Source organism: Pongo abelii, chromosome X, assembly GCF_028885655.2.
Source record: "Pongo abelii isolate AG06213 chromosome X, NHGRI_mPonAbe1-v2.0_pri, whole genome shotgun sequence".
NCBI classification, from domain to species: domain Eukaryota; kingdom Metazoa; phylum Chordata; class Mammalia; order Primates; family Hominidae; genus Pongo; species Pongo abelii.
In genome coordinates this window covers 36,729,840-36,754,770 of record NC_072008.2, presented here as the reverse complement: position 1 = coordinate 36,754,770, position 24,931 = coordinate 36,729,840, and the positions used below count along the sequence as shown (strand labels likewise).

At 37.2% G+C, this 24,931-nt stretch overlaps 1 pseudogene; it reads left to right on the top strand.

Annotated features, from left to right (window-relative positions):
- Positions 1-1,927: 1,927 nt before the first annotated feature.
- LOC100456242 (dolichyl-diphosphooligosaccharide--protein glycosyltransferase subunit STT3A-like) lies at positions 1,928-20,245 on the top strand (annotated as a pseudogene).
- The last annotated feature ends 4,686 nt before the right edge of the window (positions 20,246-24,931 follow it).

Genomic DNA, 24,931 nt, shown 5'->3' with positions numbered 1-24,931 from the left:
GGTACTGGTACCAAAACAGACATATAGATCAACGGAACAGAACAGAGCCCTCAGATATAATGCCACATATCTACAACTATCTGATCTTTGACAAATCTGAGAAAAACAAGCAATGGGGAAATGATTCCCTATTTAATAAATGGTGCTGGGAAAACTGGCTAGCCATATGTAGAAAGCTGAAACTGGATCCCTTCCTTACACCTTATACAAAAATTAATTCAAGATGGATTAAAGACTTAAATGTTAGACCTAAAACCATAAAAACCCTAGAAGAAAACCTAGGCATTACCATTCAGGACATAGGCATGGGCAAGGACTTCATGTCTAAAACACCAAAAGCAATGGCAACAAAAGCCAAGATTGACAAATGAGATCTAATTAAACTCAAGAGCTTATGCACAGCAAAAGAAACTACCATCAGAGTGAACTGGCAACCTACAAAATGGGAGAAAATTTTCACAACCTACTCATCTGACAAAGGGCTAATATCGAGAATCTACAATGAACCCCAACAAATTTACAAGAAAAAAACAAACAATCCCATCAAAAAGTGGGTAAAGGACATGAACAGACACTTCTCAAAAGAAGACATTTATGCAGCCAAAACACACATGAAAAAATGCTCTCCATCACTGGCCATCAGAGAAATGCAAATCAAAACCACAACGAGATACCATTTCACACCAGTTAGAATGGCAATCATTAAAAAGTCAGGAAACAACAGGTGCTGGAGAGGATGTGGAGAAATAGGAACACTTTTACACTGTTGGTGGGACTGTAAACTAGTTCAACCCTTGTGGAAGTCAGTATGGCGATTCCTCAGGGATCCAGAACTAGAAATACCATTTGACCCAGCCATCCCATTACTGGGTATATACCCAAAGGACTATAAATCATGCTGCTATAAAGACACATGCACACGTATGTTTATTGCAGCACTAGTCACAATAGCAAAGACTTGGAACCAACCCAAATGTCCAACAATGATAGACTGGATTAAGAAAATGTGGCACATATACACCATGGAATACTATGCAGCCATAAAAAATGATGAGTTCATGTCCTTTGTAGGGACATGGATGAAATTGGAAATCATCATTCTCAGTAAACGATCGCAAGAACAAAAAACCAAACACTGCATATTCTCACTCATAGGTGGGAACTGAACAATGAGAACACATGGACACAGGAAGGGGAACATCACACTCTGGGGACTGTTGTGTGGTGGGGGGAGGGGGGAGGGATAGCATTGGGAGATATACCTAATGCTAAATGTCCAGTTAATGGGTGCAGCATACCAGCATGGCACATGTATACATATGTAACTAACCTGCACATTGTGCACATGTACCCTAAAACTTAAAGTATAATAATAATAAAATAAAAGAAAAAAAGAAAAAAAAAAGAAACAAACAAACACCTGTCTTTACTTTGCTATAAATCTCCATAAATAGAGCATTGCAAGCCTCTTGCTTGCTCCATGTGCAGAATTATTCCAGCTTATTGCTGTCATTTCTTCAAGGATTAGTAAATAACAACAGTGTTTTGGGTTTTAAAAAATCAGGTATCTTTGTTATCCACAAGACACTTTAAATCTGTACCAATAGACCATTTGGGATGGAAGGGGCTTCCTGTGGCTTTTTATTGAGGATGGACCCCTTTTTCTTAGCCCTACGCATTACATTCCCTGAACGTAGAGGGCCCAGAAGCATTACAACTTCCTGGTCTCCCATTTAATTGCTCTTTAATAGTGACTGAAAGGAGTAAGCAGTGCCAGAAGTGTTATCAGAATCTATAAGGTTACATGGGATGACAATAAAGGAAGTTCTTGCTTGCCTTCTCATAGTTTAATCACATCTGATAAGAAAATGAGCTCCCAGTTTATGTTTCTGAATGAGGCCTTTGATCACACTCCTCCAGGTCCAACATGCTTGACTGTCCTCATTATTTTGCTAATATTTCTAAGCGTTCAGCTGCAGAAAGGTACTGCCAATTGATGGTAGAAATTTGTAGAAAGGATTCTTAATCTCTTCCCCTCACTTCATATTCTCTCTGTTCTCTCTAAACATAATTCAGAGTGGCCAAAATTTCATGACACTGTAAACTTTTTAACATCTTGTGGTGAACCAGAGGAGTGTGGCAGACTTACACAAACTCCTGACAAGTATTAGTGCTTAAAAGTACTTTGCAAATACTTTTTAGGTTCATAAGTTGTTATTTATAAATAGTTATAGTTAAGAACCTAATTGTTAGTTCTCAAATGAGTTACAGTTATAGAAAATATAAGTCCCCATTCTGCATCAAACAAAAACACACAATTACAACAACACAAGCAAATCACCCCAAGTCATCTAGGCTTAATAGTAAAATCAGTGACTATTGTAATAAGAAACCCGAAACACTTTCTATTTGTAAAGGAAAATTTACATTTCAAATTGTATGTGGAGATGAAAATTCATACTCTCCCAGCTATATACAAAGAACCTATTAATTAAAGCCACAACTGGTTTAATTGTTAGCCCTTTGTATAGTCAACAAAGCTCCCAATTCGTATAATTTACCAAATTCTAGATAGTAGTTTCTCAGAGATCATACTTCCTTACCTAATTTGTGTGTTTCAGGGTCATCCTAGAAGGCTAAGGTAGAAAAAGTCCAGGAAGTTATATGATCCAGACCTCATTTGGAGATGAGAGAACTGATATTCAGAGAAAGTATGTGGCTTGTCCAAGGTTGCCAAACCAATTGATCCTGAACTAAAATTCAGATCTCTTAACTTCCAGAATAATATTTTTGTTTCATCAGTGGTTCCCATTATTTAGTCTTGCATCCAAATCACCTGGAGGGCATGTTAAAAAAATAAATTGCTGAAACCCACCCTCAAAGTTTCTGATCTAGTTGATTTGGGACAGTACCCAATAATTTGCATTTTATACCAGATCCCATACAGCTGTTGATGCTGCTGGTCTCAGGGACACCTCTTTGAGAAATACTGCATTGCAATGTTTTCCTCTTATGACTTATAGTATTTTAATTTAAAGGGCTTCTTTTTGAATTTTACATTTTGGAAAATTTTGAAAATAAACAAAAGTGGACAGAAGTATACAAGGAATCCTCACAGAAACATATCAAGCACCAACAACCATCCAACAATGGCCAATCTAAAAACTTCTAAATTTACCACCTTATTTTTATTTTTTGTACTTTCTTTGGGAAGACAAGAACTCTCATAAGTTGCAAAAGTTTAGTATAAACAACATTTTGTATTATTACCTTAGTCTGTTTCAATTTGCAATAATTTAACGTATACTATCTTTAAAACTCAATGAAAAGGTGGAGGCAGTGGAAACTGGCTTCCATATTACAATGAGGGAAATGGAGATTCAGATCGTTGTTAAGTTACTTACTCAAGACTCAAACTGAAGTCTGACTCCAAAGTTTGTCTTGTCAGGCAAAAGCTTCAATAAACTTTAAATGTGTCCGATTTTAAGACAAAAGCAACTTAGCTCCATTTATTTCTGTGTATGTAGTCAGTAATTGTGACACAGCTATAGCACTTGTAGACAAATGTTAAATGATTGGTAGCCCAGGAATATTCAGATCAGTGGACTGGAGATGGCTGCATTTATAGCCAAACTCCCAATATGATTAGTTGTTATAAGAATTTAAGACACCACCATCTGACTCCAATATTATGCCAGAGTATGAAGTTATTCTTTCTTCTAAGACCTGAGACTCACTGGAATTCTGCCTTTTGCCTTCAGAAAAATGTATAATCTTTGTCATTTATGAGCCTCCAACAAATTATGAGGCTTAATGAACTATCAAGAGCTTTTTGGATGAGTATTTATTTATAGTAGCATGTGTCTCCACATAGTTTTATATTATGCACATTCATATTCATATACATCATAAGTAATTTGTGCATAATTATGATTCAGTATGCAGACCAAATTATAAAAACACCCATGTGTGGCAAATAAAATGCCACTGATCATATCTTATAAAATCTTAATATAACCTCTTAATCCTTGTACTATTCTAACAGTTACCACTTTTGAGATGTAACTAATTTTGTTAGTGTTATCACATGTGATATGGTTTGGCTCTGTGTCCCCGCCTAAATCTCATCTGGAATTGTAATCCCCATGTGTTCAGGGTGGGACCTGGTGGGAAGTGATTGGATCATGGGTGCAGCTTCCCCCATGCTGTTCTTGTAATAGTAAATGAGTTCTCCTGAGAGATGATGGTTTTTAAAGGGTTTGGCAGTTCCCCTTTCACTCTCTAAATCTCTCCTGCCGCCATGTAAGAGGTGCCTTGCTTCCGCTTTGCCTTCTACCATGATTGTAAGCTTCCTGAGGCCTCCCCAATCATATGGAACTGTTAGTCAATTGAACCTCTTTCCTTTATAAATTACCCAGTCTCAGGTGATATTTTTTATAACAGTGTGAAAATAGATAATACAATATGCCTCCCTGATTGTTTGTGACAGATAGCCTGCTCTATATTTTTGATGATTAGCAGAGAACAAAAAGCAAAAGATCAGAGAAGCTCTGTTGAGCTAAAGCTTGGCAGTTATAGTACTTTCTTACCACTGACGTTTGGCTTTCTTATGTGATTCTGATTTCTTCTCTTCAAGTTTGGAATAATAGTGAATGGTTTTAGGGAATTTTGTGAAATGACAACTGTTTTTACCTAATATGTATGAAAAAAATAAAAACATTTCATTTCTACCGTTTAAAATTAAACTAGTTCACTTCCAATTCAGATTGCTAACTAGTGTAGGAAAAGGTGTTCAACATCTTAAGTCATCAGGAAATGCAAGTTTAAACCTCAGTGAGGTATCAGTAGGCCACTTCCAGAATAGCTAAAATTAAAAGGACTGAGAATACCACGTGCTGAGATGAGTTCTTGCTGTTATAAAGTAACTGGAACTTTTACACATTGTTGATTGGTGGTTAGATTTGTAAGACGATTTTGGAAAAATTTGTACTAGCAAATGATAAAGCCAAAAACAAATACTCTAGCATCCAGAAAATTTACCCTCGGCTATGTATATAATAGAAATGCGCATACATATGCACCAAAAAACATGAACAAGAATGTTTTTCTTGGGAGCTTTATATATAATGACAAAAATCCTGGAAAAACACAGAGGTCCATCCACACATGAAAGGATAAATATACCTAATATGTCCATACAATGGGAAATAACTCAGATAAAAAAAAGGAATTGAAAACTGATATATTCAAAAATGTGAATGAATGACTGGATTAAGAAAATGTGGCACATATACACCATGGAATACTATGCAGCCATAAAAAATGATGAGTTCATGTCCTTTGTAGGGACATGGATGAAATTGGAAATCATCATTCTCAGTAAACTATCACAAGAACAAAAAACCAAGCACCGCATATTCTCACTCATAGGTGGGAATTGAACAATGAGAACACATGGACACAGGAAGGGGAACATCACACTTCGGGGACTGTTGTGGGGTGGGGGGAGGGGGGAGGGATAGCATTGGGAGATATACCTAATGCTAGATGACAAGTTAGTGGGTGCAGTGCACCAGCACGGCACATGTATACATATGTAACTTACCTGCACATTGTGCTCATGTACCATAAAACCTAAAGTATAATAATAATAATAATAATAATAATAAAAATGTGAATGAATCTCACAGACAAAATATTGGGTGAAAGAAAGCCAAACAGAAAAGAGAACAAATTATGATTTCATTTCTAAGAAGTCCAAAACAACCAAAACAATTTCATAGTGATAGCATTTGAAATTGTTGCTACTTTCTGGGGAATATTAAACAGGCACAAACAAGCTATCTGGATAGGGGGATGAATTCAACATCTTGATCTGGTACATATGTAAAAATTCTTTGAGCTTTATATTTGAGATTTGTTTACTTACTAAAATATTTTTAATAGATGTACAATTATTTATCCAATAGTGTAAAAGATCCTTTTTGATACTTTGGGACTGATGATTTCCACATATTCCTTTCGAGTCACCAAGTCACATTTCTGGATCATCTATCTACATAGGCAATAGAACTTATATGCTGCATTCAGGAGCAAGTGATGCTGAAATGTAGATTTGGTATCATAATTTTCTATTCCTAAATGTAGATGTTAACAACTTAAAAACAATTTACAGCCTGTATATATCTATGTAGCCACCACAATTTACACAACTTCTTGTAAGCTATTGTTTAAACAACTACTACATGTATCCATTCTTGGAGGACTGTGATATGAGTCTAAGTGAAGAGTGTTATTTTAAATATTCATCTTTTTTGAAATTCATAAAAATATAAATGTCACATTTTTCTTATACATATCTTATTTTCAAATTTACCATATTATTCTTTCAAAAAATGATAAATCATATGCATACCTGTAAGAAAAGCACAGCCCCCATTTCCAAACCATGCTTCAGTTGGAACTATTTTCTTCTTAGTTTGGACTGTCTTACAAAGACATACAAAACAGTAAGGTGCTCTAGATGCTGCGGAAAACTGAGCCATGAAGACATCTGCCGAGAGGGCCGGGCATGGTGGCTCATCTCTGTAGTTCCAGTGCTTTGGGAGGCCAAGGTGGGAGGATCACTTAAGGCCAGGAGTTTGAGATCAGCCTGGGCCAAATAGCGAGAACTCATCTCAAAATCAATCAATCAATCAATCAATCAATCAATAAGTGTAGTGGCATGTGCTTACAGTCTTAGCTACTTGAGAGACAGTAGTCTTAGCTGGGAGACTGAGGCAGGAGAATTGCTTGAGCCCAAGAGTTTGAGGCTGCAGTGAGCTATAATCATGCCACTGCACTCCAGCCTGCGAGATAGAATGAGACCCTGTCTCAATTTTTTAAAAGAAGAAAAAAAAATATATCTGCTTAAGTGTTATGTTTTGCTTTTGTTAAAGTTTTGCATGGGCCTCTGTGAGTGGTTGTCTTAGATATAAAATCATGGAGGGATTCCCAGGGATGAAGCTAAAGTCATAGGTTTTTTTTTGTCTCTGAAAAGCTCATAATGCTCTTTCAGCACTGCTTTTCTGATCTTCGAAATGGAGCAAACCCTTGTTCCCTGGGGATTATTTTTACATGAAAGATATTCTTAAATACCATTTTTATTTTGAGCAGTGTCTGTCCCTTAAATAGTAGACTTGACATATTATTAAATGTGTCAACTCTCCCAGTTAAAAGATCTTGTTACAAGTCAGGTGCTACTCTCAATATTACCATGACTGAAACAAGGATAATATGGAAGAAGGTGTTTTATGTCCGTAGAAGTGGTAAGAGCCCCACCATGAATTGGATTTCCTTTACATGAGTCTCTTATGAATCAGCAGATTTATCCAGTTGCTTAAAAAGCAGTTAATACTCCATTAGCGACACACTGTGATCTGTGTTAGCAATATAAGCTATTCTTCAGTCATTTATTTTATTGTAATATGTTATTGCAGAAAAATGCAATTATTGAGTATCTAAGACACAAATAAATACTGAGATAAAACTGGGACATTTTCTTACAGAATTATAGACATAATGTTTGAATCTTCATTTAATCAAAGCATTTGGCTGTTTTATTTTGGTCAGTAAGTTTACAATAAGGAGAGATGAAATGATTTTTTTAAAGAATTTGAAATTTAACTTATATTTACAAAATTTATAGCAATAATTTAAGTATCAACTGCCTGAAGCTATTGAATGAAAAAGATAGGAAATGATTGTTGGGATTTCTCAAGCCTGTATTTGGGGCAAGAGCACTACCAGACAAAAAGAGAGGCCTGGTCTCAAATGCTGGGGAGCCTTTTTGAGATCAGAGCATTCAGAAGCTCATCACTTCACAGTTCCATTCACCTTGACTGCATTGGGCTTAACTTTATGCCCCTAAATTTTAGAATTTCTCTTATGCATTCAGAGGACAGAGGCAAATAGCAGAAAAATTCAAAAGGTGTCTGTCAGGCCGGGCACTGTGGCTCATGCCTGTAATCCCAGCACTTTGGGACGCCGAGGTGGGCAGATCACCTAAGGTCAGGAGTTTGAGACCAGCCTGGCCAACATGGTGAAACCCCGTCTCTACTAAAAAAAATACAAAAATTAGCTGGGTGTGATGGCACATGCCTGTAATCCCAGCTACTTGGGAGGCTGAGGCAGGAGAATTGCTTGAACCCGGCAGGCAGAGGTTGCAGTGAGCTGAGATCATGCCACTGCACTCGAGCCTGGGCGACAGAGCAAAACTCCATCTCAAAAAAAAAAAAAAAAGAAAGAAAGAAAAGAAAAGAAAAAGTTGCCTGTGAATCACATTGAAAATTGATTTACCATAGAATGGGATTGATAGGTGAATAGCTCTGCACTCCTTTTGACTTTTGAAATAAATGGATGACAAAGATACTGGTGGAAATGAAAGCAGCCATGCTATTTTTTTTTCTCTGAATTAAATAAATGTAAAGATGGATTTCCTCTTCTGTAAAGATGGAGTAGATAAACTTTTTTCTATTCCTCCCACTTAGTATAACTAAAATAACTTCTAAGTTATTTAAGTGTATAACTGAAATATGGAGAAAAGGGAATAAAGTAGATAAGAAGCTCTGAACTCAGGAAACAACACAGCGGTGAGTTTTCAAAAAAAAGTCTTCCCTCTTTAGAAAAAAGACTAAGAAAAGGTCAGCATAGCAGAACGAACATTTAGACAATCTGCTATATTCCAACCAAACACTGTAAAATGTCATTGAGGGAGCCCTCCCTTTCACCTTCACCAATAAAGAACAAATGGAGGCTGAGAATTTGACATTCCCACTCACACTTGTCAGACTGTAATGAAGCGCCACGACCCCTCACTGAGGTGGTGTCAGAGAAGCACAAATAGGGAGCAGGGATTTCACATTCATTCCTGCTCAGTGGTAATAAGGCTCTGCCCCACTCACAGTGACAGAGAAGACAACATGGAGGGCAGGATATCCATTTATACCCTGCAGTAATAAGACACTCCTGCCCTCCTAATTAGGGTGTATTCAAAGGAAGAATAGTGAAGAAACAGGATTTTCATCACCTCTTAACTGTAATGACACCCTCTTTGTGGTGTCACTGAAGCTCATGTGAGTAGCAATAACCAAGTACTTCTGCCTCCCAACAGAAAAGTGTCACTTAAGGCCAAGTGGAGAGCTCAAACTTCTACCCTACCCAGCAACAACAAGAGGTGCATCCACGTTGAATATCAAAAGAGGCCAAGTAAAGAACCTGGACTTCTACTTCCATCTGGCTGTAAAACTGTGGTGTCTCCCTTTCTCTGTTGGACTGCTATCGTATGAAACGACCTAAAACAGAAAGTTTAAATAAGACACAGAGACTCATAACATGATATCTAATATGTCCAGGTTTCAAATAAAAACAAAAGTATTCTTCATACCCCAAACCAAAAAGCCTTAATCTGAATGAAAATAGTTGACCAATAGATCCCCACACCAGGATTGCAGAGGTGTTAGAGTGATCTGACAAGTATTTTAAAGCAGTTGCCCTCAACAAATGATAAAATAAAAGCTTCAACAAACATTATGAATATGTTTGAACCAAACAAAAATAAAAACTATCAGCAAAGAGAGAATGTCCCAGCAAAGAAACAGGCAATATAAGAAAAAAGAATCAAAGAACTGGAAGATGGAACAATAGAAACCATCAAAACTGAGTAACAGTGAGAAAGTAGAATTACAAACAGACTTAGGAACCCTTTAATCCATATCAAAATATCTAGTATTAATGCCATCAGAGTTCTGGAAATAGCAGAGAAAAAAAAGGTAGGGCTGAAAATGTAATTATAAAAATAATTAATGAAAAATTCCAAAATTTGGCAAAAGATATACATCTATAGATTTGAGAAGCTGAAAAAACCCAAACAAAAAAAGAAACACAAAAAATCCACGCTTAACACACAGCAAGGTCAAACTAATGAAAATTGAAAACAAAAAATTTTTAAAGTAGCTACAGTGATGTGTGACATCTTACATAAAGAGTAAAGATATAAGACCACAAACCTACAACTATCTGATCTTCGACAAATCTGACAAAAACAAGCAATGAGGAAAGGATTCCCTATTCGATAAATGGTGCTGGGAAAACTGGCTAGCCATATGCAGAAGATTAAAACTGGACTCCTTCATTTCAACATATACAAAAATCAAATCTGGATGAATTAAAGACTTCAATGTAAAACTCAAAACTATAAAAACCTTAGAAGACAACCTAGGTGATACCATTCAGGACATAGGCACAGGCAAAGATTTCATGACAAAGACAGCAAAAGCAGTTGCAACAAAAGCAAAAATTGACAAATGAGATCTAATTAAATTAAGATCTGCACAGCAAAAGAAACTCTCAACAGAGTAAACAGATAACCTACAGAGTGGGAGAAAATTTTTGCAATGGATTTATCTGACAAAGGTCTAATATCCAGAATCTACAAGGAACCTTAGCAAATTTACAAAACAAACAAACAAACAAACAAACCCAACCCCATTAAAAAGTAGGCAAAAGACATGAACAGATACTTCTGAAAAGAAAACATACATGGGGCGGACAATCATATGAAAAGCTCACATCACTTATCATTAGAGAAATGCAAATCAAAACCACAATGAGATACCATTGCACACAGTCAGAATGGCTATTATTAAAAAGTCAAAAAATAACAGATGCTGCTGAGGTTACAGAGAAAAAGAAATGTTTATACACTGTTGATGTGAGTGTAAATTAGTTCAACCATTTTGGAAGACAGTGAGGTGATTCTTCAAAGATCTAAAGACAGAGATACCATTAGACTCAGCAATCCCATTACTGGGTATATACCCAAAGGACTATAAATCATTCTGTTGTAAAGACACATGCACGCGTGTGTTCGTTGCAGCACTATTCACAATAGCAAAGCCATAAAATCGACCTAAATGCCTATCAATGGTAGACTGGATAAAGCAAATGTGGTCCATACACACCATGGAATACTATGTAACCATAAAAATGAATGAGACCGTGGCCTTTGCAGGAACATGGATGGAGTTGGAGGTCATTATCCTTAGCAAACTAATGCAGAAACAGAAAAACAAATACTGAATGTTCTCACTTATAAGTGGGAGCTAAATGATGAGAACACATGAACACACAGAGGGAAACAAGACACACTGGGGCCTATCAAAGGGTGGACTGTGGGAGGAGGGAGAGGATGTGGAATAATAACTAATGGGTACTAGGCTTAATATCTGGGTGATGAAATAATCTGTACAACAACCCCCCATGACGCAACTTCACCTATATAGGAAAACTGCACATGTACTCCTGAATTTAAAATAAAAGTTAAATAAAAAAGAAAATACTTGCAAACTAAACTCTATGTATATCTGACAAATAAATACTATCTACAGTGTATTAGAAGTTTTTAAGACTCAGCAGTACCCAATAATGACAAAGCAATCTGATTACAAAATGAGACATAAACATAAATATACATTTCATGGAATAGGAATTGTATACAGCAATTAACCTATTAAAACATATTCAACATTATCAGCCATTTTGGAAATGCAATTTAAATCACAATGAGGTATTACTATACACATATCAGGATGGCTAAGATTAAAAATATTGAAAAGACCAAATTTTTTAAAAATTCAATTTAATTTTAAGTTCCAGGGTACATGTGCAGGATGTACAGGTTTGTTATATAGGTAAACATGTGCCATGGTGATTTGCTGCACCTATCAATTCACGTAGGCATTAAGCCCCGTGTGCATTAAGTATTTATCCGGATGCTCTCTGTCCCCTTGACCCCTGACAGGCTGCAGTGTGTGTTGTTCCCCTCCCTGTGCCCAGGTGTTCTCATCATTCAGCTCCCATTTATAAGTGAGAACATGTGGTGTTTGGTTTTCTGTTCCTGTGTTAGTTTGCTGAGCTAAGCTCCATCCATGTCCCTGCAAAGGACATGATCTTGTTCCTTTTTATGGCTGCATAGTATTCCATGGTGTATATGTACCACATTTTCTTTATCCAGTCTATCATCTAGAAAAACCCATCATCTCAGCCCCAAATCTCCTTAAGCTGATAAGCAACTTCAGCAAAGTCTCAGGATTCAAAACCAATGTGCAAAAATCACAAGCATTCCTATACACAATAGAAAAGCAGATAGAACAATAGAAAAGCAGAGAGCCAAATCATGAATGAGCTCCCATTTGCAATTGCTACAAAGATAATAAAACACCTAGGAATACAGCTAAAAAAGGAAGTGAAGGACCTCTTCAAGGAGAATTTCAAACCACTGCTAAAGGAAATAAGAGAGGACACAAACAAATGGAAAAACATCCCGTGCTCATGAATAGGAAGAATCAATATCATGAAAATGGCCATACTGTCCAAAGTAATTTATAGATTCAATGCTATTCCCATTAAACTACCATTGACATCCTTCCCAGAATTAGAAAAAAACTACCTTAAAATTCATATAGAACCAAAAAAGGGCCAGTATAGAAAGACGATCCTAAGCAAAAAAGAATAAAGCTGGAGGCATCACACTACCAGACTTCAAACTATATGACAGGGGTGCAGTAACCAACAAAAAAACAAAAAGAAAACAGACACATAGACCAATGGAACAGAATAAAGACCTCAGAAATAAGACCAAATATCTACAACCTTCTGATCTTTGACAAATCTGACAAAAACAAGCAATGAGGAAAGGATTCTGTATTTAATAAATGGTTCTGGGAAAACTGGCTAGCCGTGTGCAGAAAATAGAAACTGGACCCTTTCCTTATACCTTATGTAAAAATTAACTCAAGATGGATTAAAGACTTAAATGCAAAACCTAAAACTATAAAAACCCTAGAAGAAAATCTGGAAGTACCATTCAGGACATAGGCATGGGCAAAGATTTCATCACAAAAAAATCAAAAGCAATTGCAACAAAAGCCAAAATTGACAAACGGCATCTAATTAAACTATGGAGCATCTGCACAGCAAAAGTAACTATCATCAGAGTGATAAGACAACCTACATAACTGGAGAATATTTTTGCAATCTATCCACCTGACAAAGGTCTAATATCCAGAATCTACACAGAACTTAAACAAATTTACAAGTAAATGACAAACCCATTAAATGTGGGCAAAGGACATGAACAGACCAAATGCTTTTGAGGATGTGGAGAAACTGGATTTTACATACATTATTGGTGGGAATGGGAAGCAGCAAAACCACTCTGAAAACAATATGTCAGTTTTTAATAAAACTAAACATGCAACTGCCATATGACTCAGCAATTGCACCCTTGGGCATTCATCCCTAATAAATAAAGTGCGTGTTCACACAAAAATCTGTACATGAAAGTTCATGGCAAATTTACTTTTTAGTAGCCAAAAAGTGTGAACAATGTAGATATCTTTTAATAGTTAAATGGCTAAACATATTATGTTAGCCATGTGAATATTACAAAGATTCATGCTATGGAATACTACTCTGTGATATAAAGGAACTTATTATTTAGGTACGACAATCTGGTCAAATCTCCAGAGAATTATGCTGAATGAAAAAATCCAATCCCTAAATGGAACATACTGGATGATCCCACTTATGTAATATTTTTGAAATGACAAAATTATAGAAATGGAGAATATACAAGTGGCTGCCAGGGGTAAAAGAGGGGATTGGGATGGCATGGGAAGGAGCTTGGGTATGAAAGGACATTAAAGGAGCCTGGTAATGGCACTGTTGTGTATTTTGAGTATATATATCCATGTCAATATCTTTTTGGGCTATTATACTATACTTTTGCAATATGTTACTATTAGGGATAACTGGGTAAAGGGTATATGAGATGTCACTTTTTTATCTTTACAACTGCATGTAAATTTAAAATTTTAATTTAAGAAAGAATATTAAAAACAAGTTTTTAACTATAACTACTTCAAATTTCTGCCTAGGGGCTTTCTTTCACGCATGTGTCAGTTAATGCCCTAAGAAAGTTAATTCTACTAGGGAGAAGTTCTTAGCAACAACTGGGACCAGAAAAATAAGAATGTGTAATTCTAAACCTCTCTTGGAGGAAGATACTATAAATCTTTATTAAAAGTTATTTGACTCAGTTGGAAAGAATATGCAGAAATTGGAGCCCTTATACATCACTGGTGCTAATGAAAAATGGTGCAGGTGCTACAGAAAAGAGTATGGCAATTTCAAAAAATTAAAAATAGAGTTACCATATGACCCAGTAATTCACTTCAGGATATATATCCAAGAAATTGAAATCAAAGACTCAAAAAGATATTTGTATATCCAAGTTCATAGCGGCATTATTTATAACAGCCAAAAGGAGGAAGCAACTTAAGTGTTCATCGATGGATGAATGCATAAACAAAATGTGGCATATACATACAGTGGAATATTACTCAGCATAAAAAGAAATTTAATCCCAACACATACTACAACATGAAAGAACCTTGAAGATATTACGCTAAGTGAAATAAGCCAGTCACAAAAGGACAAACACTGTATGCGTCCACTTACTGCCTAGGGGCTTTCTTTCACACATGTGTGCGTTAATAGTGTGAGTACCTAGACTAGTCAAAATCATAGAGACAGAAAATAATATGGTGTTTGCCTGGGGCTGTGGAATGGAGAAAGAGGGAATTATTGTTTACTGGGTACAGAGTTTTAGCTTGGAAAGATAAAAAGAGTTTTGGAGACAGATAATAGTGATGGTTGCACAGCAATGTGAATGCACTTAATACTACTGAACTTTACACTTAAAAATGGTTAAAGGGCAAATTTTATGCTTTGTATATTTCACCATAATAAAAAAATGTTAAAATGAAAATGTACTTGACTCAGATATAATAAGGTGCCTCATAGTATTTTTTTCTCTATATATCTGGTAATATACTTCATCTTCCTCACTCCAACTTGGTCTGACTTTGGTAAAATGTGGAGGCTGTCAACCTCCTATGTTTTTTTATCCATATACCAGTATTCTTGTGCATCCTCTTTAAATGGGTCTAGAAGGAAATTCATTTGCTAAGTTCATTCAGAGTACAGAATTTATGCTTGAAATTTAAGTGTGAAGGATAAACTTATAAAACTCAGGTATAATCCATGAAACCCAAGGATAGGCAATACAGACAGACATCCCCAGAATATGAACAAGCCATTACAATGTCATTAGTAAACAAACATCTCCAATTTGTCTCTCTATGTATATTTGCCTTATTTCTCTATCTGAAGTCAGGAATTATTGATGCTTTTCTTGCTGCATACAGTGCTACCTCTCAGCCCCCAAACTTACCTGAGTAGGTGAGACCAAATAGCTTCTTCAGTTCCAATGAGAAATGCCTAGAAAGAGAATGTAATGGTTTTTTTTTTTTTCTAGGTCAATTCCATGCCCCTTATTCAATTAACTATGGGATCATGTGGGAGAATAAACATGGATATTGAGGATGAGTCCAGTGAATTGAGCGTTTCATCAGCTACTACTAGTACCTCCTCCATACTTTCTTAACATTCACTGTCTAGTAGCTGACAACCTTGTCTATGGCAAATTTCTGCCTGAAGGCTTTCTTTCACCCATGTGTAAGTTAATGCCCTAAGAAGGTTAGTGCTCTTAGGGAGCAGCCTTTTGAAATGACATATGGGAATTAGAGGATAAATACTAGATCCAACATTCCCCTGGAAAAGGAAGGGGATAACTCTGAGGCATATATTATTCCGGATTTCAGAGGTCTCCAGTAGAAGTGAGCCCCAGTTGCCCATAGTACTAACCTCGTAATAGCATACCCTTTTCTGGCTTTATCCTCATTTGCATTTCAATTTCTAAATCCCCTAATGGTGCTTCCTTTGGTCAACTTCCAAGTAAACTATAATACCTCAAATTCCCATCTACAGTTTTATGGCCTTCATTCAGTGCTGGTATGATGGAGGGAAACAGAAGAGGCCAATAATTGATAAAGATAAGAGACGTAAGCAAAAGCCATAAGAAAGCAGTGTCTACAGTGGCCACCGCTGAGTCAGTGCACAGAAAGTAAATATGGCTTGAACACTGGAGGAAGACCTGATCTGTGCAGAACAAGAAAGAAGAATTGTTCCAGAATAGGGCTCAAAGTCTTCAATCAGATCATGGAGTAAAATAATTAAGAGGCAAGCCAAGTAAAATTCATCACTTTGGAATCTTAGCAGATTGAAACGTAAAGGGAGAAGGACCCTGCTGGATGTCTGGATACAAAGGATTCCCCACCTATGGTCAATGACTTGAAGCATACTAAGGATATTTCTCAGCTGAGGTCCAGTAGAGTGAATTAATTGATACATATATTCTTAGTTCACTTGAATAAAAATGTTAATCTGTCTATGCAGACTTTATAATATGGCAAACATGGTAAAACCACATAATATGGTATAATATGGTAAAATATACAGTCTATGTCTCAATTTAGATTAATGTAGTGCTTCTTATAAGAGGAAATGATTGTTTCCTTGTAGGTATAATTTTTAGAAATAAGACCTTCAGCTTAAAGCTCGATAAAACACAACATTTTGGGGCTTAAAAACAGAGTACTTCAGACCTTCACTCAGGTACGTGTTAATGTACAAGCAAAGATATAAAGATTCAACAACCTGATATTCAGTGTAAATTTTTTCACTCTTGCAGAAAAGGGTACAAAAATTACTTAACCAACACTAAAATGTAGACACTGAGGCTCTTCTCAGTGATAGCTGATGAGGAGGAACCATTCCAATATCCTTAACTAGTTGATTGAATTGAAGTTTTAGATAACTCTTTAAATGCTAAGCACCTCTTGAAACAGAGCAGAAAGAATTTTAGTAACTGATTATCATCTATATTTTTAAATTACTGGATACTCCATAGTCATTTTTACTCCAAAGTGGTTGGATTTCCTTTATGAATTACACTGACAAATCACTAACAGAATGTGAGTTAAAAATGAACCCAGAGACACCAGTAAAAATGACATGTTCTGTTTCTTCTTTGATGTAACCCCTTCTGCTCTACAGATTTGGCAAAGATGGATACAGTATAAAAATAAATAATCAAAGATACTTGACAAGATAAACATTTTCATAGACCAGAGACAAAAATAGAAGGCTGAAGTGGTTAATGGAGCTGAAGTACCATATTCCAAAGCAGGCAATAGAAGCTACAACTTCATCTCCTAGCGGGTGGGAAGGACTACAGATCTGTGTAAAATGGAGAAATAAAGTTGGCCTCACTGCTTAAATCCAGGAACTTATGTTTAATAAAATTAGAGTGAAAATATACTGACAACTGGTGCCTGAGGCTACAATTTTTGTGGGGTTTCCAGGCAATGTAAGCCTGAGGATACTGGCATAGCCTCAGGACAGCCCTGTCAGGACAGGGCTGTCCTGAGGCTCACTAACCAGTCTTGTAAATCCTTCATATCCCTACCAGGGAGAAGGCACAACCCTTGATTATAAAATAGCCTCATAACTTCTTGTCAGGGAGGAGGGAGCCAAGGGAATTAAAGAAAAATAAAGCAATGCAAAGCAAAAAATATGTTCCCCTCAAATAAGCCTGTGATCCACAACTCTAAAATGCATGAAGAAATCTAAAGCTAAGAAATACAACCAACATTCTAAGTGTTCTTGCCATGAAAAATAAGTGTTTGAGAAAATGTATGTTAATTAGCTCAATGTAGCTGTTTTACAATGTATACATATTTCAAAACAACATGTTGTGCAGGATAAATATATAAAAATTTTGTCAATTAAAAAATAAGTTAACTTTTAAAAGTAAAAATACAACCAACTAAATACAGGACAGGAATTGCCTCTTGATGATGTTAATTGTATGAAATAATTTGACAAATATTTTATAATAAATTTGGTTGGTATACTCAAAGAGATTAAAACATACCATTCAGAAATGAACAAGAAAGTATTAAACAATAAGTTACATATATAAAATATGAATATTAAAAATAATCAGGTTGCCAGGGTTGAGTGCACCACTGAATAGATCGCTGAGGGAGCCTAGGGGATTGCTTAGGGATTCTGGCCAGATGAGTGTTGCCTGTTGCCACCCATTGATGTCAAGATGACTAAGGCTGGATGGATTTTTGTGGTTGTCCTATGAGAAGGCAGAACACACTTCTGAAGCTTCTCATTATGTCAATGGCCACTATGTTATCTTTCTCCAGCTGTCTCTTTGCTGTCCTGAGATTTTAAAGTGTTATCTATGAGGTTAATCCATACTTTAATTATCAGACTACCAGGTTTCTGGCTAAGGAAGAGTTTTATAAATTCTATAGCTTATGTGATGAGAGAACCTAGTCATCATTGGGATGAATCATTGGAGGAACAATTTACCTAGGCTTAATTATCACCCCTGCTGCAATCTACCACATACTCCAATTTTTCCACATCACCGTGGACATTCAGAATGTCTGCGTGTCTACTCTTTCATCATTATTGTCATTGCCACCTTACAAAAGAGCTCAAGGATGCAGGCACTGGGCTTCTTTTGGCTACTGTGTTTGCTATGGTTCCCACATATATCTTCCAATCTGTGAATGGCTCATATGATAATGAAGGGATTGCCATCTTTTGCATCCTACTCACCTAAAATATGTGGATCAAGGCAGTAAAGACTCGTTGCATCTATTGGGAGGCTAAGTGTGCCTTTGCTTGTTTCTACGTGGACTCTTCATGGTGAGGTGTTGTGTTCCTGATCAACTTGATCCCTCTCCATCTACTGGTGCCGATGCTCACAGGCTGTTTCTCCCACTGGATCTACATGGCCTGCTGTACTGTTTACTGCCTGGGCACTATTCTTTCTATGCAGACCTGTTCTGTGGCTTTCCAGCCCGTCTTTTCATCAGAGTGCATGGAAACCATTGGGGTTTTTGGTCTTGGCCATATCCATGTCTTTCTGGATTACCTGTGCAACAAGTTGAATCCACAGCAAATTGAAGTTCTTTTCCAGAGTGTCCTCTCTCTTGTAGGCCTTATCCTTCTCACTATGGGAGCTCTCTTCATGCTGACAGAAAAAAATCCCTCCCTGGACAGGGCATTTCTACTCACTGCTGTATCCTTCTTATGCTAAGATCAACATCCCCATCATTGCTTCTGTGTCTGAGCATCAGCCATGACTTGATCCTCATACTATTTTGATGTGCATTTCCTTGTCCTTATATTTCTAATTGGCCTCTATTCCTGCTTTAGCAACTTGTTTGATGCTCAGAGGTTTAATATCATGTATGGTGTGACCAGTGTGCACTTTTAAGCTGTAATGGTGCATCTAATGCTAGTATTGGCACCTGTTGTGTACATTCTTTCCAGCACTGGAGTCTCCCAAATGTTGTCCACATATAGGAAGAGACTGGACATAAGTCATCTAGACAAGAAAAGCAACAGGATTCTACCTACCTGATTTAGAATGAAGCAGTAAGTAGGATGATATTAATGCCAAAATGTCCTTGGTCCATTCTGGCTTTCTTTCTCATCCCCTACACTTTTTACTCACTCCTGGGTGACCAGTAAGGCGTCCTCTTCTTCTTCCTTCATGCTATATGCCTGGGGTGGATATGGCAGTAGTAGCAAAATTTCTGATGACTACTGAGAAGCAGATTATTGGCTTTGTCACAATACTCCAGAGGATGCAAAGGTCATATTATGTTGGGATCATAGCTACCAGATTATAGCTAAGGTGAACTGGACAATTTTTGTGGACAATAACACATGAAATAATACCAATATTTATTGAGTAGTTCGGGCAGTGGTATCTACAGAGGAAAACCCTATGAGATCATGAGAAAGCATGAGGTCAGCTATGTGCTGTTCATTTTTGGAGACTTCACTGAATGTTGCTATGATGATATCAGCAAGTTTCTTTGGGTGGTCCAGATTGGAGGTAGCACAAACACAAGAAAACATATCAAGGAGAATGACTATTATACTCCAATTGGGGAATTCTGTGTGGGCCATGAGTGTTCTCCAGTGCTGCTCAACTGCCTCATGTACAAGATGTGTTACTACCACTCTGGACAGGTTTACACAAAAGCCAACCATCCATCAAGCTTTGACCATGTTGGAAATGCTGAGATTGGGAATAAAGGCTTACTTTGAGCTTTATGTCCTGGAAAAAGCATGTATCACAGAACATTGGCTGGTTAGGAAAGACAAGGTAAAGGACCTGGATAATCCAGGCCCATCAAGGACATAAATGTCATGTCCAGCTCTGATATGCTTCACACTGAGTGCATCATATTTAGGATGTTGAAGAGTTTTTTATATGCCTTTTATAAGAACAGATCTAGATGAGATTAGAATTGTATGCAACTTTTGTCCTAGGCAGTATGGCTGGGCCAAATAAAATAATTTTTACAATTCTAACAGGTTACCAATAAAATATCATGGCTTTACTGTGGTCAATTAAAGTGAGGAATAAAAAAATAAAAATAATCTAATCAAAATACGAGAAATAATAATATCAAAACAGAAAGTAATTAATAGGATAAACAGTGCCTTGGAAGATAGCACTGAACACTTCACTTGCCACACAGCAAAGCAATGAAAGATGGAAAATCTATGTGCAAGCATTTAAGATTCTCACAAGATTTATTGAGATAGTTTACACTAAAACTTCAGGCACTAATCTGCTGTAATCTCTGTTCCAGAATATAGAGAAGTAGACAATGGAAGGGAATAAATATTTAATATAATATTAGCTAATTTTCAGACGTTGAAGAGAAATGCAAGTACTACATGAATAGTGCATTTTAAGTAACAATCAGAATAAAATAATAATAACAAATATAATTAGATCAATTTCTGAATATGTAACAGAAAAATTTTAGGAAATCAAGAATAAATTTTAAAAAACTTAAAAGTTAAAATGGTTACCTAAAAGTTAGTAATTTGGCATTCTAGATTTCTCACTATCAACAAGAAAAACCACAGAAAATGGGGTAAAAGCTTCAAAGTATTGAGGTGAAAATTATTCATGAACCCAGAATTCTATATTCCAGCAAAAGTGTAATTTGAAAGGAAGGGCAAAATGAAGACAGTTTTGGAAACAAAAAAAAAAAGAATAAAGAATTTGTTGCAAACCAACCCTTACAATATTCGCTTTGGTTAAAAGAAGGGATGCTAAATGAATGCCATTTTTTAATTTCCTGAAGGTAAAGTTCAATATTGTGCTTACTGGGAAGTTAGTTAGAACTAAAACTTTCCTTAAGTTCCTTACAATACCCCTGGCTTTAGTTCATTCTGTGTTGCTATAACATAATACCACAGACAGAATACTTTATTTAAAGAAAGCTGGAGATTTATTTCTTACAGTTCTGGAAGGTGGGAAGTCCAAGATTGAGAGGTCAGATCTTGTGAGAGCCTTCTTGTTGCATCGTCCCATGGTGGAAGATGGAAGGGTCAGAGAGAGAGGAAGGGGGCTGAACTCATCTATTTTTTCAGTAACCCATTCCCTCAATAACAAATCCACTCCTGCCATAATGACATTAACCCATTTATGAGAGCAGAGCCCTCAGGGCCTAATCACCTCTTAAAGGTCTCATCTCTCAACACTGTTGCATTGGGGATTAATTTTATAACACATTAATTATAAGAGACACGATCAAACCACAGCATTTTGCCTATTGCCACCAAAAATTTATATTATTTTCCCAATGCAACATATATTCATTCTATCCCAATAGTCCTCAAAGCCTTGACTTGTTCCAGCATCAATTCAAAACACCAAAGACCAATGTCTCATTTAAGTAAGATATGGGTGAGACTCAAAACATGACTCATTCTAAGACTAATTCCTCTCCAGCAGTAAGCCTGTAAAACTAACAAGTGACATGTTTTAAAAATGCAATGGTGGGACAGGCATAGGATAGACATTCACATTCCAAAAGTAAGAAATAGGCAAGAAGAAAGAAGTAACTGGTCTCAAGTAAGTCCAAAACACCACAGAAAAAACAACATGAAGTCTTAAAGCTGGAGAATAATCTCCTTTGACTCCATATTCCACATCTTCGGCATAATGGAGCCTCCGGGATTGGGTCCCCAGTGTCTCAGCCAGCCCTGCCCCTATGACTTTGCTGGGCTCAGTTCACACAGCAGCTCTCACAAGTTGGAGTTTCCTACCCACACCTTTCCCAGGCTTGAGTTGGATACTAGTGGCCCTACAGTTCTGGGATCTCTGGGTGGCCATTTTCTCTCAGCTCCACTAGGTATTGCTATAGTGTAGGCTCTCTGTGGCTACCCTGACTCCATGTTGGTACTCAGCATTACCCTACTAGCGGGTCTCTGTGGTGGCTCCACCCCAGCAACAAGTCTCTGCCTTGATGTCAAGAGTGTCTGCTACGTCACTTAAAATCTTGGTGCAAGTCACACGGCCTTACAGCTCATACACTCCACATGTCTTTGGAGTCAGCACCATGTGCATATCACCAAGGCTTACCCTTTGTGTCCTCTGGAGCAGCAGCATAAGCCACACATGGGACAACTTGAACCAAAGGTAGAGAAGTCAATGAACATTGCACTGGAATGCAGGGAGCAGAGACTTGAGGTGGGTAAGGGCAGTGAATGATGAGGTCTTGTTTGCGCCTCCCTGGAAACCTTGCCCTCAAGGTCCTAGCTTGCCTCAAGGATCTCTGAAACACCTTGAGGGTCATCCTCCCATTCTCTTTGTGAATAACACCTGGATCCTTTTAATCCATATTAATATCTTTAGAAAATGGTCTCTTGGCCACATCCTTGGTTTGCTTTCCTAAAGACACCTTTTTCACTCTTTACATGGTAAGGCGGTAAGGCTGTGAATTCTCCAAATTTTTCCATTCTTCCTCCTTTTTAGTTGTGAACTTCATCTTTAAATAATTTCTCTCTACTTGCATCTTACTCTGTTAGGTTAAAAGTAGTCACACGGTCTTTCCGTATTTTACTTAGAATTTCTTCTGCCACCAGATATCATACTTCATCGCTCTTAAATTCTGCCTTCTATAAAGCCCTTGGACAGGGACAAATTCAGCCAAGTTATTTGCAACATTATAAAAGGAATGGCCACAACTCAAATCTCCAATACTTCTTTCTCCTTTCCATCTGAGACTTCATCAAAATGGCTTTTACTATCCATACGTCTACTAACATTCTGATCATGACACATTATGTAATCTCTAAGGCATTTCAGACTTTCTCTACAGTTCTTTTCTTCTGAGCCCACACCAGAATCACCCTTCATGCTCTATTCACAGCTAAATTACATGCTCTCTATTCACAGAAAAATCTAGGCTTTTTCTATCCTGGTCCTCCAAATTCTTCCAGCCTTGTCTTAGTACATTGGTGTTGTAATGAAGAAATACCTGAGGCTGGGTATTTATTTATTAGTGTTTTGGCTCATGGTTCTGCTGACTGTGCAAAAATCATGGCACCAGCATCTGCTTCTGGTGAGGCTTTTAAGCACTTTGACTCATGGTGAAAGGTAAAGGAGAGCCAACACGTGCAGATCACATGGCAAGAGAGGAAGTGAGAGAGAGGGAAGGCAGGTGCCAGCTTCTTTTTAACAAGAAGTTCTCATGAGAACTAATAGAGAGTGAATTCACTCGTTACTACAAGGACTGCATGAAGCCATTCATAAGGCATCTGCCCCATGACCTAAACACCTCCCATTAGGCACCCATCCCCAATATTGAGATCAGATTTCAACATTTGGAGAGTCAAATATCCAAAGCACAGCCTTCTGCCCCTGATACCCTAAATCTCATCTGTTTCTCACATACACAATACAATCATTTCATCTCAGTGGTCTCCAATGGTCCCCAAAAGTCTTAACATGCTCCAGCATCAATTCAAAATTCCAAAGTCCAAAGTCCTAAGACTCAAGGAAAGTTCCTTAGAGCTATGAGCCTGTAAAATCAAAATCATATTGTTTACTTCCAAGATATGATTCTAAAAGGGAGAAATAGGCCAAAGGAAACTGGAAACAGGTCCCACATAAGTTGAAACCCAGAAAGATAGGCATTAAATCTTAAAGCTCTAAAATAACCACCATTAACACCATATCCTACATCTTGGGCACACTGGTATAAGGAGTGGGCTCCCAAGGCCAGAGGCAGCCCCTCCCTTTGCTGGGTGCAGTCCATGTGGCTGCTAACATTAGTAGGAGTTGAATGCCTATCGCTTTTCCAGGCTGGGGTTGCATGCTACTGGTGGCTGTATAATTCTCAGGTCTGAAGGGGAGAAGACCTGCTTCCAAGGGTCTACGAGGTACGGCCTTAGGAGAGGATTTCTGTGAAGTTTGTTCCTGTGTCAGGCTTCTGCCTGGGCACCCAAACTATCTGATACATCCTCTGAAATCTAGGCAGAAGTTGCCCCACACATTCAATCCATGGCTTCCCCTTAACCTTTTATTCCCAGTGGGTAATTATTCCACATTGTCCAGTCTTTTCTCCACGACCTATGCCTTGCTGTGGTTGGCTCAGTGGGGACAGCACCCTTGACTGGAGTACTCCCACCTCAGGAGGAAGATCCACACATATCTCTTTCTAACTAGTTTCTTCTCAGTGTATACCACCTCTTTTTCATTTCTATGCTTGCTGCTAATTCAAAAGTTTTCATTTTTCTGGGTTGTTTTTATGCCTCGCTTCTCTTACTCAATATTTTTTCTTAATGTGTGAACCTTGGAATCATCTGGAGCATGTGTTAAAACATACATTCTTGGATCTCACTTCAAAAATACTGAATCAGAATGAGAGAATGTGAATATTATAAATCTGCATTTTGTAATCAACTCATAATTATAACGCATACTAAAGTTTGAGAACTACTGTTTTTTTAAATAAACTTTGTCTAAGCATTGCCTTGTACAGATTTGTTTTTGACAAATAATTAACCAATGAGTCATAAAATT